The 17233-nt window shown below is 41.9% G+C and overlaps 1 long non-coding RNA gene across 1 annotated transcript; it reads left to right on the forward strand.

Annotated features, from left to right (window-relative positions):
• Nucleotides 1-9775: 9775 nt before the first annotated feature.
• Nucleotides 9776-15427, forward strand: LOC116219221. The gene is made up of 4 exons (XR_004163124.1): nt 9776-9839; nt 11482-11544; nt 13939-13974; nt 14896-15427. It is a non-coding gene; the product is annotated as an uncharacterized LOC116219221 (long non-coding RNA).
• Nucleotides 15428-17233: the final 1806 nt, after the last annotated feature.

Raw genomic sequence — 17233 nt, forward strand, 5'->3', positions numbered from 1 at the left:
CTGAAGAGGCCCGTCACAAACCATATGCCTGCACCAGTCAAGCCCCCAGATATAAGACCTGAGAAGCCATGAATGACAATCCCCAACAGGAGCCCGGTTATCACGGACAGAAACAGTTCTAGTCTCTCCTGGAGGAAGCGCTGTCTGTCCTCACTCTTCCATTGATGCCGGTAGCGCTGCCGTTCCTCAGCCTCATTGGTTGGGACTGTCGGAAGAGTGTGGGGTTACAACCAATAACATGTCCCCATTCATATTTACTACATGTGGCTATCAATGAGACAGTAAGTGTGTGTGTGTGTGTGTGTGTGTGCAAGTGTGTGCATATGTGTGTGTGTGTGTGTGTGTGCAAGTGTGTGCAAGTGTGTGCATGTGTGTGCATATGTGTGTGCATATGTGTGTGTGTGTGTGTGTGTGTGCAAGTGTGTGCAAGTGTGTGCGTGTGTGTGTGTGTGTGTGTGTGCGTGTACATGGGTGTGTGTGTGTGTCTGTCTGCCTAGAACATTTTGGACAGGACTGTTATGATAATGAAGCTGGTCTTATCTCAGTGAAAACCTGCATCATGCCTTCAATATGATATTAACACATCATTAACACAACAGTAACACAACATTAACACAACATTAACACAACATTAACACAACATTTCCATGCACAGGAATGACAACAGTATAATGCTGTCGCCCCCTTGAATGCTCTGTTCTCACTCACCCACAGTCATTCTCTGTGCTGCGGTGCTCTCTCTCACTCTCAACAGGTTGTCTTGGTAACAAGCCTGGAACCTATTCTGAAGCGCTTGCTCCAGGATCTTCCTCTGTATGTCCTCCTGATCGTCACCCCTGGGGACTTTGACCGTTTGAAAGGTCAGATCCACTACGGTGGCATTTACAACGTACCTCAGCATGTAAACAAACAAGTTCAGAACCACTATGTGCCATTTACAATGTAGCTAAGAGTGTAAACAAACAAGGTCAGATCCACTACATGCCATTTACAGTGTTGCTCAGCATGTAAACAAACAAGTTCAGAACCACTATGGTGCCATTTACAGTGTTGCTTGTCGTGTCTATGCGACTACTTATTAATAAATAATCAGGCTCACACGGAGGTTAACTTCACACGTGAAACATCACTTGGTTTACTTGAGGTTCTGCATTAAATGTATACATGCGCATGGCGAATAACCAAGAGGAGAACAATGCATAGGGGAGTGCTTACACATAGAGAAATAGATCCTTATTAAACACTACATTGCTCAGCATGTTAACAAACAAGTTCAGAACCACTATGTGCCATTTACAGGGTAGCTAAGAGTGTAAACAAATACAGGCTACATTTACATTTACATTTAGTCATTTAGCAGACGCTTTTGTCCAAAGCGACGTACAAGGGAGAGAATATTCAAGCTACGAGCAATAGAACCTGGTGTAACAATAAATAAATACTACTTTACATTAGAAATATAACAAAATGAAATAAAAAGAAAGAAAGAGTGCAGAAGTGTAACTGCTGTAATTGCAAGTTACGCACTAGTCGAAGTGCCAGTTAGGACGGGAAGTGCTCTCTGAAGAGTTGGGTCTTCAAAAGCTTCTTAAAGGTAGAGAGGGACGCCCCTGCTCTGGTAGTGCTGGGCAGCTCATTCCACCAACGTGGAACTACAAATGAGAATAGTCTGGACTGCCGTGCTTGCACAGACGGCAGTGCCAAACGACGCTCACTAGAAGAGCGCAGCATCCTGGGTGTAACATTTGCCCTTACAAGAGCATTTAGGTAGGTGGGAGCAGAACCATCAAGCACTCTGTAGGCAAGCATAAGTGACTTGAACTTAATGCGAGCAGCTACAGGCAGCCAGTGGAGGTCAATGAGTAGCGGGGGTGACGTGTGCCCTCTTCGGTTGGTTGAACACCAGACGCGCCGCCGCGTTCTGGATCATTTGTAGTGGTTTCACCACGCAAGCTGGCAGGCCCGTTAGGAGGGCGTTGCAGTAATCAAGGCGTGAATTCACCAAGGTTTGCACCAGCAGCTGGGTGGCATACTGGGTTAGGTACGGCCTGATTTTGCGGATGTTGAATAGCGCAAAGCGGCAGGACCTAGAGACAGAGGCAATGTGGTCCGTGAAAGTCAGTTGGTCATCAATAATGACCCCGAGGTTTCTTGCTGTTTTGGATGGAACAAGAGACAAGGAGTCAATATTGATGCTGATGTTGTGGTGGATGGCCTGTTTGGCTGGAAAGACCATCAGTTCCGTTTTGGCCAGGTTCAGCTGAAGGTGGTGGTTTTTCATCCATGTGGATATATCAGCAAGACAGTCCGAGATGCGCGCCGAGACAGTGGTGTCCTCAGGAGGGAAAGACAGAAACAGTTGAGTATCATCGGCATAGCAATGATAGGAAAAACCATGCGAGCGGATGATGGGGCCCAGCGAAGTGGTGTAAATGGCAAAGAGAAGTGGTCCCATCACCGAGCCTTGGGGCACCCCTGTGGTAAGGTGGTGAGGTACAGACAGCTGACCTTGCCATGACACATTGAACGAGCGCCCAGTGAGGTACGATTCAAACCAGGAGTGCGCCTTGCCAGAAATGCCCATACTTGACAGTATGGACAGAAGGATGCGGTGGTTGACTGTATCAAACGCAGCTGATAAATCAAGCAGGACGAGAGCTGAGGATTGAGCTGCTGCTCTAGCTGTTTTCAAGGCCTCTGTCACAGACAACAGGGCTGTTTCGGTGGAGTGACCACTTTTGAATCCAGACTGGTTTGGATCGAGGAGATTGTTCCTTGCTAGGAACTCTGTGACCTGTTTGGAAGCTGCCCTCTCAATGGTTTTTGATAGTAGCGTGAGAAGTGAGACCGGTCGATAGTTTCCCACCTGAGTGGGATCGAGAGACGGCTTCTTGAGCAGCGGTGTTACCCGAGCCACTTTAAATGAAGAGGGGAATGTTCCAGAATTAAATGAAGCATTAATCACCTGTGTTATTGCCGGTAAGACGGCAGGCGATATGGCTTGAAGGATATTGGATGGGATGGGGTCCAGCGGGCATGTAGTTGGACGGCTACCTGTTAGGATTTTGGAGACCTCACTCTCGCTGAGAGGGGTGAAAGAAGGAAATGATGAGCCATTGACGGTTGCGCCCTTAGGGGGGGGAGACAGTTGGTCGAACTGTTTCCTGATGGCTGCCACTTTCTCTGTGAAAAAGGAAGCAAAGTTATCAGCAGTGAGGTTAGTAGCTGGGGGAGGAGGAGGAGGGTAGAGCAGAGTTTTGAAGGTGGAGAATAGTTTCCGAGCGTCAGTTGCACCGTTGATCTTGTCGTTGAAAAAAGTCTTCTTAGCAGCAGTGATGCTGGATGAGAAGGAGGCCAGCAGTGTCTGGTAGCTTGCAAGATCGTCCAGTGCTGCAGATTTGTGCCACTTTCTCTCAGCCGCTCTGAGATTGGAGCGCTGCGTTCGGAGGGTATCACTCAGCCACGAATGAGACTGGGTAGAACGAGCAGGTCTGGTGGAAAGTGGACACAAAGTATCCAAGCATGAGCTCAGAGTGGAGCAGAGTGATTCTGTGGCATCATCGACACCTAGTGAGGAGAAAGTGGATAAAGGTGGAAGAGCAGAAGAAACCAGAGAGGAAAAGTGGGTGGGAGAGAGGTTGCGGAGGTTGCGCCGGAACGAGACCATTGGAGGGGGGACAGAGGGTTGCTCAATGAGCCGAACATCGAAGCGAATGAAGAAGTGGTCCGAGCGATGCAGAGGGGTTACCGTTAGGTTGTCTGTGGTGCAGTTCCGAGCAAGGATGAGGTCAAGCTCTTTTCCTGCTTTGTGAGTTGGAGGAGTGGGGACCTGTTGTAGGTCGAACGAGTGAACCAGGGTCCGAAAGTCAGCTGAGTTGGGATTGTCTAGGTGGATGTTCATGTCGCCAAGGATGAGTGTTGGACACTCCTGGTCAGGGATGGATGACAGCAGGGTGTCCAGCTCATGGACGAAATCACCCTGTTGTCCTGGTGGACGGTAGATAACAATCACATAAGTTTTAACAGGAGCAGTTACCATAATTGCATGATATTCAAAGGAGGCATACCTGTTTGAAGGCAGCAGTGGAGTGAATTTCCAGTTGTCTGAAATCAGCAGCCCCGTCCCACCTCCACGACCAGATGGCCAGGGAGTATGGGAGAAGGCATAGTTGGTGGAGAGTGCTGCCGGAGTAGCATTGTTTTCAGGTTGTGATCCATGTCTCCGTGAGAGCTAAGAGCCCTAGGGAGAGGTGGTTGGCATAACCTGAGATGAAATCAGCTTTCCTGACTGCAGACTGACAGTTCCACAGGCCAACCGAAAAAGAGGTTACAGCCGAAGAGGTTTGTTGAAGTGAGCGGAGATTACCCAGGTTGCGCTGTCGTCTGCTGCGCTGTGATCTTTTTTGACAACCAGTGACAACAGAGATGCTACTGTGACACATGGCTATGGCAGAATCAAAATGAAAAGTTTACCTTGTTTGTGAGCCTTGTTTCGGTGGACTTGTACAGGTAGACTTGCACGTCTTTACCCAAAAAGGTCTTGTACAGGTAGACTTGCACGTCTTTACCCAAAAAGGTCTTGTACAGGTAGACTTGCACGTCTTTACCCAAAAAGGGCTTCACACGAAAAGGGCTGAGCACGAGGGCTGACACTTCCGCTGACGCTTCAGCAACAGCCCTATGGAAGTAGCATGTTCACTGATTGCACCCGGCTGAAGGCCCTCCCAGTTTCTGCCTTGCCAAAGTGACCTGATTGCTGTGGGAGTGTCTTTCAACTGCAACCCAGCAATTAGTAGCCTTTCTTGATTTGAGTGAAACCAACTGAAGCCAATGGTGGTGGCAAGTTGGAACAGTTTCAGAGTAGTCTTTAAAATACTTAAAATACAATCTAAGATGAAGCAGTACAGTTAGATATAATTACACACACAGTCTAGTAGCCCTGTAGCTCCTCTGAAGTGTCTAAGACTGGAGTCAAAATATATACCTCTGCTTAGTGAAATAGGCCCTCCCAGTTTCTGCCTTGCCAAAGTGACCTGATTGCTGTGGGAGTGTCTTTCAACTGCAACCCAGCAATTAGTAGCCTTTCTTGATTTGAGTGAAACCAACTGAAGCCAATGGTGGTGGCAAGTTGGAACAGTTTCAGAGTAGTCTTTAAAATACTTAAAATACAATCTAAGATGAAGCAGTACAGTTAGATATAATTACACACACAGTCTAGTAGCCCTGTAGCTCCTCTGAAGTGTCTAAGACTGGAGTCAAAATATATACCTCTGCTTAGTGAAATAGGCCCTCCCAGTTTCTGCCTTGCCAAAGTGACCTGATTGCTGTGGGAGTGTCTTTCAACTGCAACCCAGCAATTAGTAGCCTTTCTTGATTTGAGTGAAACCAACTGAAGCCAATGGTGGTGGCAAGTTGGAACAGTTTCAGAGTAGTCTTTAAAATACTTAAAATACAATCTAAGATGAAGCAGTACAGTTAGATATAATTACACACACAGTCTAGTAGCCCTGTAGCTCCTCTGAAGTGTCTAAGACTGGAGTCAAAATATATACCTCTGCTTAGTGAAATAGGCCCTCCCAGTTTCTGCCTTGCCAAAGTGACCTGATTGCTGTGGGAGTGTCTTTCAACTGCAACCCAGCAATTAGTAGCCTTTCTTGATTTGAGTGAAACCAACTGAAGCCAATGGTGGTGGCAAGTTGGAGTAGTTAATGTCCTAATTAAGAGTGTGACTGCTACAATAGCTATAGACAGGTGAGAGTTAGTTATAACTTGACTTCTATACAACGGTCTTAACGGCCTATTATTTCATCAATTTATGGCACCCCCCACTCCCTTCCTTACAGTATCAGATAAGGACTTTAAAAATGAGAGTTACTCCCTTCTTTACAATGTAGCTCAGAAAGAAAGAAATGATAAAAACATACTCACGTAAACTGAAATCCATCTCTTGTTATGATGAGACTGAACATGAATCCAGACAGGGAGAGATCCCAGTGCTTTATTAATGTTACAGACATCAGTAATGAAAGAAGGAGAGGACAAAACAAGGAAGAATATGGCCGAAAAGCAGGAGCAGCTGTTTGGGGACTGCAGTTGGCAACAAAGTTGGTGAACGAGTTGGAGCTGTGACCTTCGGAAAGCAACAGGATATTTGTTATTATTTCTTTTTTTTTAAGAAGTAAAGGCTAAGAAAAATAACTACAGCGATACTTTGAGAGATGTTTTGGAGTCATTTTGGAGTCATTTGCAGGGATGCTTTCACTTTGACATAAGAAAGCTATGGGAATACCGTAGCCATCTTGCCAGTGTATCACACTCTAATAGACATGCTCTTTCTGTGGAAAAAGCCAATATAACTTATAACACTTCCTGGGAACAAGGACCTCTAACCTTATGAAGGAGGATTGTGTCACTGAGTCTATTCACAAGCAATAGAACACAAATACAAATATTATTAATTTAGCTTTCCTATTATTCCAACAACTATCTATTTGTCTTTTTTAACACTTATCACGACCTGCTCAGACCTAGTGGTGTTTTATCTGAACTGCACCACTCAAGGCATTTTGACCTGTCCCTGCTGCCTCCTTTCCGTAATATCATTGAGCTCCCTATTGCTGTTCATGTAGAAAGGAAGGGAAGAGACTGGAGGAGGAAGAGAAAAGTATGAGAAGCTGCTCATGTAGAATCCTTCTCTGTAATGACATGTAAGCTTCACCTAGTGGTGTTTTACCTGAACTGCTGCTCTTGTAGAATCCTTCTCTGTAATGACATACGAGCTCCACCTAGTGGTGTTTTACCTGAACTGCTGCTCTTGTAGAATCCTTCTCTGTAATGACATGCAAGGTTTCACCTAGTGGTGTTTTACCTGAACTGCTGCTCATGTAGGATCCTTCTCTGTAATTATGGCTCGCTGTACTTCTATATCTGACCACATATTTACATGGGGAAATTGTGGGGGGCGCTGTGGAGAGGTGTAGTGTAGCAGAAGAGGCAAGCTATGAGCAGGGTGAATCATACACTATTGTTGTATACTGATAAACACATAACACTAAAGAGAAAAATGCTTCACTACTTTTAAGGATGTAATTGAACAAACAACAATTGATCAAATGTTTATTTTAAGGATGTTTTTTAGTGGATGACATTTTGGTGGGGCACTGCACCCCCTGCCCATACGAGCCGGACGAGCCGTGGCTGACTATTACAGCATTGGACATTCATTTGTTCTGGTCATTTTGACTGTAGACACAACAAATGTAACAGTGTTAAAAAACGTTATGAATCTTATTTTTAAGCAGGGAAAGGACAGTTTGGGTATGATGATGAAGTTCACCACTGCAGTTTCAAAACAGTAATGAGGGTGAATGGAAAGGAAGGAGTGTGCGCTGAAGCAGAGACAGGACAGTTTGTCTCATGGGTGTAGTTGTGCAGTTCACCACTAGGTGGCGCCTGTAGATCACTGAAGAGAGAGATTCCATGTGAACAGGAGGCCCTGACAAGTGGTGTCATGGACTTCACTTTGAGGTTAACTTCTGGCTCAGTTATAAACAAACAAATGAATAAACGATACTTATTGTTGTGTGATGAATACAACATTTCAATATGTCAAAGTGACACCAGTGGTGCAGTTCAGTTACTTTTCCTTTCATTCATTGCAGCATGACATATCACCATGACAACACCAGTCACAATGCACTATTTGCACATGATTTCATATCATTTGTGACACTGATTTACTACTGTAACAAACTAAGGAGCAGTAGGTTACATATCATGAATATTTTAAATGTTTAATCAATGTCAACAGGGGCATACCCAGAGGGGGAAAAAAGGAAAGAATCATGTACAATTCACAATTGTATTTGGCAAATGTGTAGGTCACTCAATGTGCAGCTGTGCTGTATGAAACTAAGGAATCTACTGGGAAGAGCCCAATGAAGACTGAATACAAATGCCAAGATGGCTGCCTGTCCATCTAGGCCTACCAGATTTCACTAATCTGTTTCTCTGGTGGATTCCTGTGGTGATGCAGGCAGACGTAGACACACACACACACATACATACTAATATACACATGCTAATATACACACACACATTCACACACACACACACACACACACACACACACACACACACACACACACACACACACACACACACACACACACACACACACACACACACACACACACACACATTCACACACATACTAATAAACACACACACTAATAAACACACACACATACAAATACACACACACATACTAATACACGCACAGACTCTGGAGATGAGGATAAGTATTATTTTATTCAACAACAACAAGCTCGTCGGGTCACAACTCTGGCAGGTGAGAGTGAGGCACGGTCCCACTCCCATCTTGGAGGATGAGAGTGAGAGCCTGGGCTCACTCCCAGACTGCAGCAGATGAGAGAGAAGCAAAGTTAAACTCATTACACAAGGTTTATATAGATAGAAGTTAGCGTTTATCTGAAGTCAGCAGAGATACAGTAACTACATGGCTGGTTTCCCACGTCATCTTGCTATGCTTTTTGCAACGTAATGCATCAGCAAGGCAGAAAAGAAGGACTAGTAGTTCTTCTCATCAGCTCTCGCTTATGCACACACAGAAGGTACACTTTTAAGAGTTACAAAGTTAGAAACGTCATGTTTCAGCTCACAAGGCATATGATAAACACACATACATACTTCATTAAAGTTTCCCATTTCTCAAACACATACAAATGCACACACACATACTAATACACACACACATACAAATACACACACACAAACACACATACTAATACACACACACACACACACACACACACATAATAACAATACACACACACATACAAATACACACACACATCCTAATACACACACACACACACACACACACAATAAAAATACACACACACACACACACACACACACACACACACACACACACACACATACGGTCACACACACTCATAATAATAACACACACACACACACAATAATAATACACACACACCATGATGTGTTGAATTAGCCTCCACAACTACGATCTCTAACAAATCAAATATCAGTCCAGTCAGTCATGTGAGTGATTGATAGCCCCTTTTTCAGATGCTAAAACACATAGGAGGACTCAAAACACTAATTATTCAAAAATGTAATTAACCCTAAATGTTCTTCCCTAACAATTCACTAGATGTAAAGACACATAAGCAAATTAACAGGCTCATTTAATGCCAAAAGCATGAGAGTGAAGTGACAGGGACATAAATGAAGTGGATATCCAGGGAACCCAGGCTCTGGCAGAGGACTGACTAAACTTACTCTCTATCCATGCTACTGGAATACAAGCACTCTTCTCCACTGTGAAGCCTAAATGGTCTTGTTCCCCAACAATTTCTTCAATCCTTGTGTGGTTATATATAGAGAGCTGGAGACTGGAACTGCTGGACAAGATGGATGGAGAAGAATAGAGATCTGCCACCCAACAACCGTAAGAAAAATGACCTTCACCACAGCTCCAAATTGCAATATATGTCTTTTGAGCTGATTTTTTTTGTTTAGTTATACACTGGAAAATATGTTTCAGTCCTTGTGCTATTGGTTGGGGCCTATCCTCTCACTGTCACATGCAAATACTCATAGCCAACAGCCTAACCTAACCAATATAACAACTGCCCAACCACAGATGATGAGCTCTGCTCTGATTGGCTGATTTACAGCAATGCACCGTGATTGCTCACACAGACATGTCACAAGAAACTGTCAGTGTATGTTTGAGGAGGAAGCAGACGTAGAGTAACAGCCAGTTGCTTGGAGATTGGAAATGCATGGTGAGTTTTGTCATTTAGTATTTCTAGTAAGAATCTGCCCTACGTAAGTTATCTGTAATACCCTCTCTTCAGCATAGCCACAACAACGACTATAAGCATAGTCATAACTTTGGTTTTAGCATTGTAACAAGACAATTGGAATTTCAACAATGATTTGACGAGGTTAGTTTGGACATGCCATTTACATTAGGGACTCTGGACAGCAAGGACCGCTCCTAAATGTGTTGTTTGTTATGAATTCTGACTGCTGCTTTAAAATGCCAGGACTTCAAAAGGCAGTACAGTACAGTACAGTACAGCATACAGTAATACTCTTTCATGTTGTAATACATATATTTTTAATCTTGTGCATATTTGTGTGCTGTTAAGCCTCCCTGTATGTGTAACAAAAGGAGTGTCTACGGGTTGTGTACCCACCTATTTAGACGCATATTAGGCTACTATATTTATAATGCACATAATAACAGTTAAATAACGCGCAATTAACTTCAGACCAAGTTTTTGTTGGTTAATCGTGTAATTGCTTTCCACTGCCTCAACATAGCAATGCGCCAACGTGCCTGAACAAACCTCATGTTAAGACCATCAGGCCCCAGGGCGCTCAGACGGGCACAACATATTAAACAAAGTGGACGCTGAAGGAAGAAATGAAAACTGCATCGGCCTGAAACTAGCAAAGACACTCTCCTCGCGCTTGGTCTCTTAGATCGGGCTAAAAAGATTAAAAGAGGCAATGCAACACAGGACAAACAAGTATTTCACCTATCTTGATATGACATTTGGTGTCATGTTCTTCAATGCCAACACCTGTCTCCACCTTTTCTTTCTATGACGAGGAGCTGTTTACAGGAAATAAACCGAGTTTATTAGGAATGTTGACAGAGAACATTCCATTGTAATTTCCATAGAATCACCCTCAGCTGTGTACTCACTGGTAGACTACCAACTACCTATCAACACTGATATGATCCTGACATGATGAGTAGTATTTTAACCAGACGTGACCATGGGAACACTTTATTTATTTCCCTTAAAGATATTATGATTTGCTTCATTATTGTTACATTGAGTAAACAGTTTACTGCTTAAACAGGTTCAGGACGAATGTGAAAATGAGAGGCTTATAAAAGCATCAGATCACAGGATAGTCACACCCAAGGTGCATCTGTCGGGTTTAAATAATCACCAAACACTGAAATGAATCATTGAATTGATTTAGAAGGGTCCTTCTTGTTAGGATAACTATATTAGGAGAGGAGGAGGATGACCCAGCAGGTGGAGAGAGAGAGTCTGCAGGATGGCTGGTGGAGAACAGTAGAGAGGTGCAGCAGGAGCAGGGTCCTTCATAGCCCCTTTTTCAGGTGCTAAACACACATTTTCAACCCCAAATGTTCTTCCTTAACAGTTTACTAGGATGGATAGACACATAGACAGATTAACAGTTTTAATGCCAAAAGCATGAGAGTGAAGTGACAGAGACAGAAATGAAGTGGATATCCAGGGAACCCAGGATCTGGTAGAGGATTGGACTTGACTTACTCTCTATCCATGCTACTGGAACACAGGCACTCTTAACCACCGTGAAGCCTAAATGGTCTTGTTCTCTCATCCATTTCCTCCACCCTTGTGTGAATTTATATAGAGCGCCGGATCCTGATAATGCTGCAAGCGCTGAAGAAGAGTGGACCTCCGCTCCTGAAGAACCGTAAGAAAAACGACCCTCACCACACCACACCAAATTGCAATATACATATGTGTAATGTCTTTTTGATGATTTTTTATTTTAGATATACACAGGAAGACATGTTTAAGTCCTTGTGCTATTGGTTGGGGACTTCCCACAATGGCCAATCCTCTCAACCTGAACCTGTATTACAGGTTTTTTTTTTACAGCTGCTTACACCATACTGGAAAACACCACTCATCCCTTTTCAAAATTCAACTTCAGCTAAATTCAACTATGACAAATGGTGAACACAACGATTCATATGGCCTGTTCGCGAATTAATGAATAAGTACACAAAAGTGTGATAAATCTAAAACACTCCTGTCTTTGTTAGTCTAAAGCCTTTAGCAGTACAGTGTTACAGTGCACTTCACAGAGCAATCTGACAAAACCGGTTTCAATAGACTGAATATATAAATACACAAATAGGGCACTTTCACACATTTCAGTACTTTTTCTCATTTTCAAAAACACTGTGTTGCCCTTTTTATTTTCAGTGCTAGAATGTACAAAATATAAAAAATAGCTTCCTGAAGTAGGTCATTACAATAATCTGAAAAGTATTTCAGTAGTCAACACATAAATGCTAGGCCAGGGCTGTAACAGTACTGCAGCACATATGGTTTAGAGTCCAGTGTATCAGCATTTCAGAGTGTTCAGTATGGAAACACACCATACACTATATTTTGTAGTAGGCTATGTAAGAAGTATAGTAAAAACAAACTTTGAACACTCACACACACAGGCTCATATGTCCATACATAGATTGGATAATTCATGCCCACATATTCAGTTAGCCACCCTTGACTGCTGCCATACTGCTATGGACATTTTAATTAAAGTGAAAGTTGGCACGAGTTCAGGTGCTGACGTCATTACATGGTTGTAAAGTGTTTTTCCCGCGGTATCACAGAAAACACTCTCAAACACAATTGTCACTGTTCACCCCGTTTATGATGCTCACCATCCATCCATAGTGTGGTACCGACCATTTCATGACCCATTTACTCCCTGTTCCCTGTACCCTGTACCCTGGTTACTTCACACATACTGTTACTCACACTTCCTCCCTCATTACTGATTTTATAAAAATTATACAATGCATGCAAACATTTAGGAATTCTTACTACGATGGTACATTGAAATCTGAAAAATAAAAAAATCAGATTGCTTGAAAACCCAACTTCACACGTCATTATTGTTGTATTTGTTGAAGATTTAAGATCATATTCAGATATTCATTTCTACAGTAGAACATTTTGTCCTGTGGCTTCAGTGTCCTAAAATGCTACAGCACACTGTACATGCAAGTGGGAAAATTCACGTGAGGGCACCGGTATTCAAACTGCATCATTCTGTTACCGTTTGGTGTTTGGCACTGAAACCTGTGCCCATATCTACGGGTACAGGTATACATGACACACATCTGGACTACGGGTATACATGACACACATCTGGACTACGGGTATACATGATACACATCTGGACTACGGGTATACATGACACACATCTGGACTATGGGTATACATGACACACATCTGGACTATGGGTATACATGATAAACAACATCTGGAGAACAACTACGGGTGTCATGTGGGGACCTTTAGGCGATTTGACATGGAATGACCCAATGATGTAATATTGATGAATACCGTCTTTAATCTGAGAAGAAAATGAACAATTCACTCAGTCCAATTTTATTTAACCTTTGAATTGAAATTGAATTGAACCATATATACACATTATTTGGCAAATTATTTGGAAAAAAACTAATTCTGTCTTTTTGTAAAAATATAAATAATGTAGCATTACTTTATAATGCATAGAATCGGTCATCGCCAGTTCAGATGGGTAGTTCACAATTTCTCAATTCATGAACACCGTCTTCCTTTTCAATAAGTTATTACATTTACTTTTCTAATATTAAACTTTTTTCCATTAGTGATCTCTTTGCACCACCCTGCAAAGTGTGTGTGTGTGCGCACGTGTGCACATGCGTGTGTTACAGCTGTTTGCATTTAGTGCATTCATTGACAAGGCACTCTTTGCGCCACCGTGCAGTGTGTGTGTGTGTGTGTGTGCGTGTGCCTGTGTGTGTTTGGAGTGCTAGTGTGTGTGCGTGTGTGTACAAATGCGTGTGCCACAGCAATTTGCATTCCTTGACAGTCCAGTGACCTGGTAAAGGCACTTCATCTGCTAGTCAAGAGGAGAGAATAACTTGTGTTTTGCCAGGCCATAACTTAATTTTATACATATTTGTTTCTGCAAAATCAAAACGTATTCTTATTATCAAAAAATGTGTGAAGTATTTTTTTTTACATCATTCTGCATGTGTTTCTTAATAACTTTCATTGTTTTGTGCTGATCTCTTAGGACTACGGAACAGAAGCCATTCTCCACCTCCCAACAGTGAGTATATTTCTTGAGAATTCATGTTCATTTTGACATTAATAATATAACCTGCTGACTCACGGTCATAGTATAGCACATTCTACTTTTAATGCCACAAAAGTAAATATATTGGCCTAAGACATACGTTGACAGAATTACTTTTGTCTGTGAAATTAGTTCATTTCGTCCACAAAGTGAGAAGTGCCTTCAGCTTTTAGTTTTTTTTTTATATCCAATGGCACAGAATGATCATAGTAGAGCACATTCTACTTTTCATACCACAAAACTAATATTGACCTAAGACTTAAATTATGTTGACAGAATTACTCTTATGAAATTAGTAAACGTGCCCACAAAGTGTGAAGTGCCTTCATCTTTTTGTACACACAATGAAAAGCACAACAGAAATTTTAGTGCATGACATGAATCATTCATTTTGTTTTCTGTGCATGAAAGAATGTACTCTCTTCATAATTCTGTGGACACAATGCTGACACGTTTGTGTTTCTTGTAGACAAAAGGCATTACAGTGTTACATGATAAATGAATGCCTGCCATGCGGCCCCATATCAAATACAGTGTTATATTCTATCATTCCCAGGCGTAGACTCTTAGGATCAAGCATCATGTACACATGAAGAAGATGACAATACAATACAGTTTGGGATCTGCAAGATCCTAACCAATTCTAGAACCAAACATGTTCCATTGCCTTTATCCCATTCCAAATTAAATGAGACTACACCATGAACAGTGTTCATCATGACAGCATCTCCATATGTTCTTAAGAGCATTAAGCAGAGTAAATGTTGTTACCCTGTAACCCAATACCCTCTTGTGTTGATTACTTATGTGGAGGAGGTCATGCAGATATAGATCCTGTCTGTTTCTAAAATTACTGCTCATTTCACACCATTCAAGAGACTGTTTCCTCCACAGTGATTGCTCTAAGGGGCCAAGAGGGGAGAGGAGGAGATGGAGGCAGAGGAAGAAAGGAGGAGAGATGAAGAAGAAGAATATTTTAATTCTCAAAAGATTATCTCAATAAAGGAGAGATAACCTTTTCTTTTTCTTTTAAACCTTTTTAAATCTATGACGCACTGTACCTTTTTAACCCTTGTATGGTGTTCATTTTTTTGTTACTCAGAAGGTGTTGTGGGATTTTTGGGTGTTTAATTCAACACAATCAAACTATTTTATGGTAAAATACTCAACAGATAGGCTCTGTCCCAATACTACCACTTCACCCTAGCACTTCGCCCTTCCCCTTCGTCTATGCGTTTCGCAAAGGGGAAGTGTTGTTCAACCCTTCAAACAACCCCTTCAAACGGAGTGCTTCATTCCAATTAGAAGCAATATGAACAGCAAATATGGTTAATAGTGGTAACTTTGTTATATCACATTTGAAGAAGCCATGAGAGGCAATCAGACAATCTTTAAGGCGCTATATAAATAAAATGATTTGAAATAATTGAATGACTCTTTGTTCTTTGTATCTGCTTAATATTCTGTTGAATGTTATATTAGATATGAGTGCCTTAATAGATATGTGTATAAATGTATGCTAATATTAATATAATGTGAAAAGGTCATGCACATTCACAGGAATATTTCCACATTTTATTAAAATAATGAACATGTTTCCCTCTATATGGCATATATATTCCAATACATCTCTAAAACTATGGTTATTGTCTACAGCCAAGATAATGATTTAAAGATTTCTCACATGTAGTGGTTGTGTAAATGCTGTTTTTGAATGCTCTTTGAGTGCAAACATAGAACATAATACCAAAGGTTGCCAAACCCTAAGTTATTGGTTATGACCGTGGTGAATTCAGGCTGTTTGAAGGGCAGAAGAGAACAAATAAAAAAAGCTCAGGCCTAACGGTGCCTAAAGGGGCTGTACAAAGTGTTGTTGTAAAACACATGTTGTAAAACATAAATTATTACAATTACGTTAGTGTAACAGTTTCCACCATTGTTTCTTTATCTTTTCCATCAGAAAATTGACCTTGATACTTTGAGAATAGTTTGAGAGGGCGGAGCTCATCACCTCATTAAAAAGTAGCCCCACCGGCCCTACCAGTTCCATGTGTGTGTGTGTGTGTGTGTGTGTGTGTGTGTGTGTGTGTGTGTGTGAAACAGTGTGAGTGTGTGTGTGCGTGTGAGTGTGTGTCTGTGTCTGTCTGTGTGTGTGTGTGTGTGTGTGTGTGTGCGTGTGTGTGTGTGTGTGTGTGTGTGTGTATGTGTGTGTGTGTGTGTGTGTCTGTGTGTGTGTCTGTGTGTGTGTGAGGGAAGAATTTGTCGGTTGTAGTTGGCATGGCAACAGCAAGTCCTTTAGTTGGTGCAGCAATTGTTGGTGTGGCTGGGGCATCAACAGGATATGTTCTAGCACAAATAATGGCTGGACAGGAATTTCTTGGAAAGAATCTGAGTTGATTGTATGCTTCTATTTTTTACTCTACTTTTTCTTTTAATGCACTCTACCTTTTATTCAATGTACTCTACCTTTTCTTATAATGCACTCTATACACTTGTCAGGACTGCTGCTTAGGTAGAATCCTTCTCTGTAATGACATGCAAGCTTCACCTAGTGGTGTTTCACCTGAACTGCACCACCAGAGGCAATTTGACCTGTCCCTGCTGCCTCATGTCCAGTAATACCATTGAGCTCCCTATTGATTGTTGGCCAAATATACTCTACTGTGGGTTCGGGTTATAGGTCTGACATCCCCCCCCCCAATTTTTTTTTCAAGTAACTATGTCAAAGAGTAGTAATTATATATTATATAGTCATTATACATTGAGAGCCACTAAACCCGGACTTAAATTCCTTGTAAACTAACTTGCCCAATAAACACGATTCTGATTCTGATTCTGATTATTATACTGATGTAGGGGTTCTTTACACTGGACGTTTATGCATAGACACACAGAAGCGTGAGAAAGCTGAAGAAGTACATCTGTTCAAAGCAAACCCTGTTCTAAAACAAACTGTCTCATGATATGGTTTCTTTAAAATGAGACAAAAAAGTGATATTTCTTTTACAAATAAAAGAATACATTTAATATTCCCCACCCTGGAAACTGCTGCTAGCCCTTCTTGTATTTCAAACTGTTGTTAATTGTTATATGTTATAGTGTTATATGTTATTTTTGGTATATGTTATTTTGTTACCTGTATGCCGTCTACTGCGTAGATGTTGGCTGCCAAGTCGTAAGAATTTCGCTGCGCTGAAGCAATTTGGTGTATGCGACAATAAACACTTTGACT

This window comes from Clupea harengus, chromosome 24, assembly GCF_900700415.2.
Source record: "Clupea harengus chromosome 24, Ch_v2.0.2, whole genome shotgun sequence".
NCBI lineage: Eukaryota > Metazoa > Chordata > Actinopteri > Clupeiformes > Clupeidae > Clupea > Clupea harengus.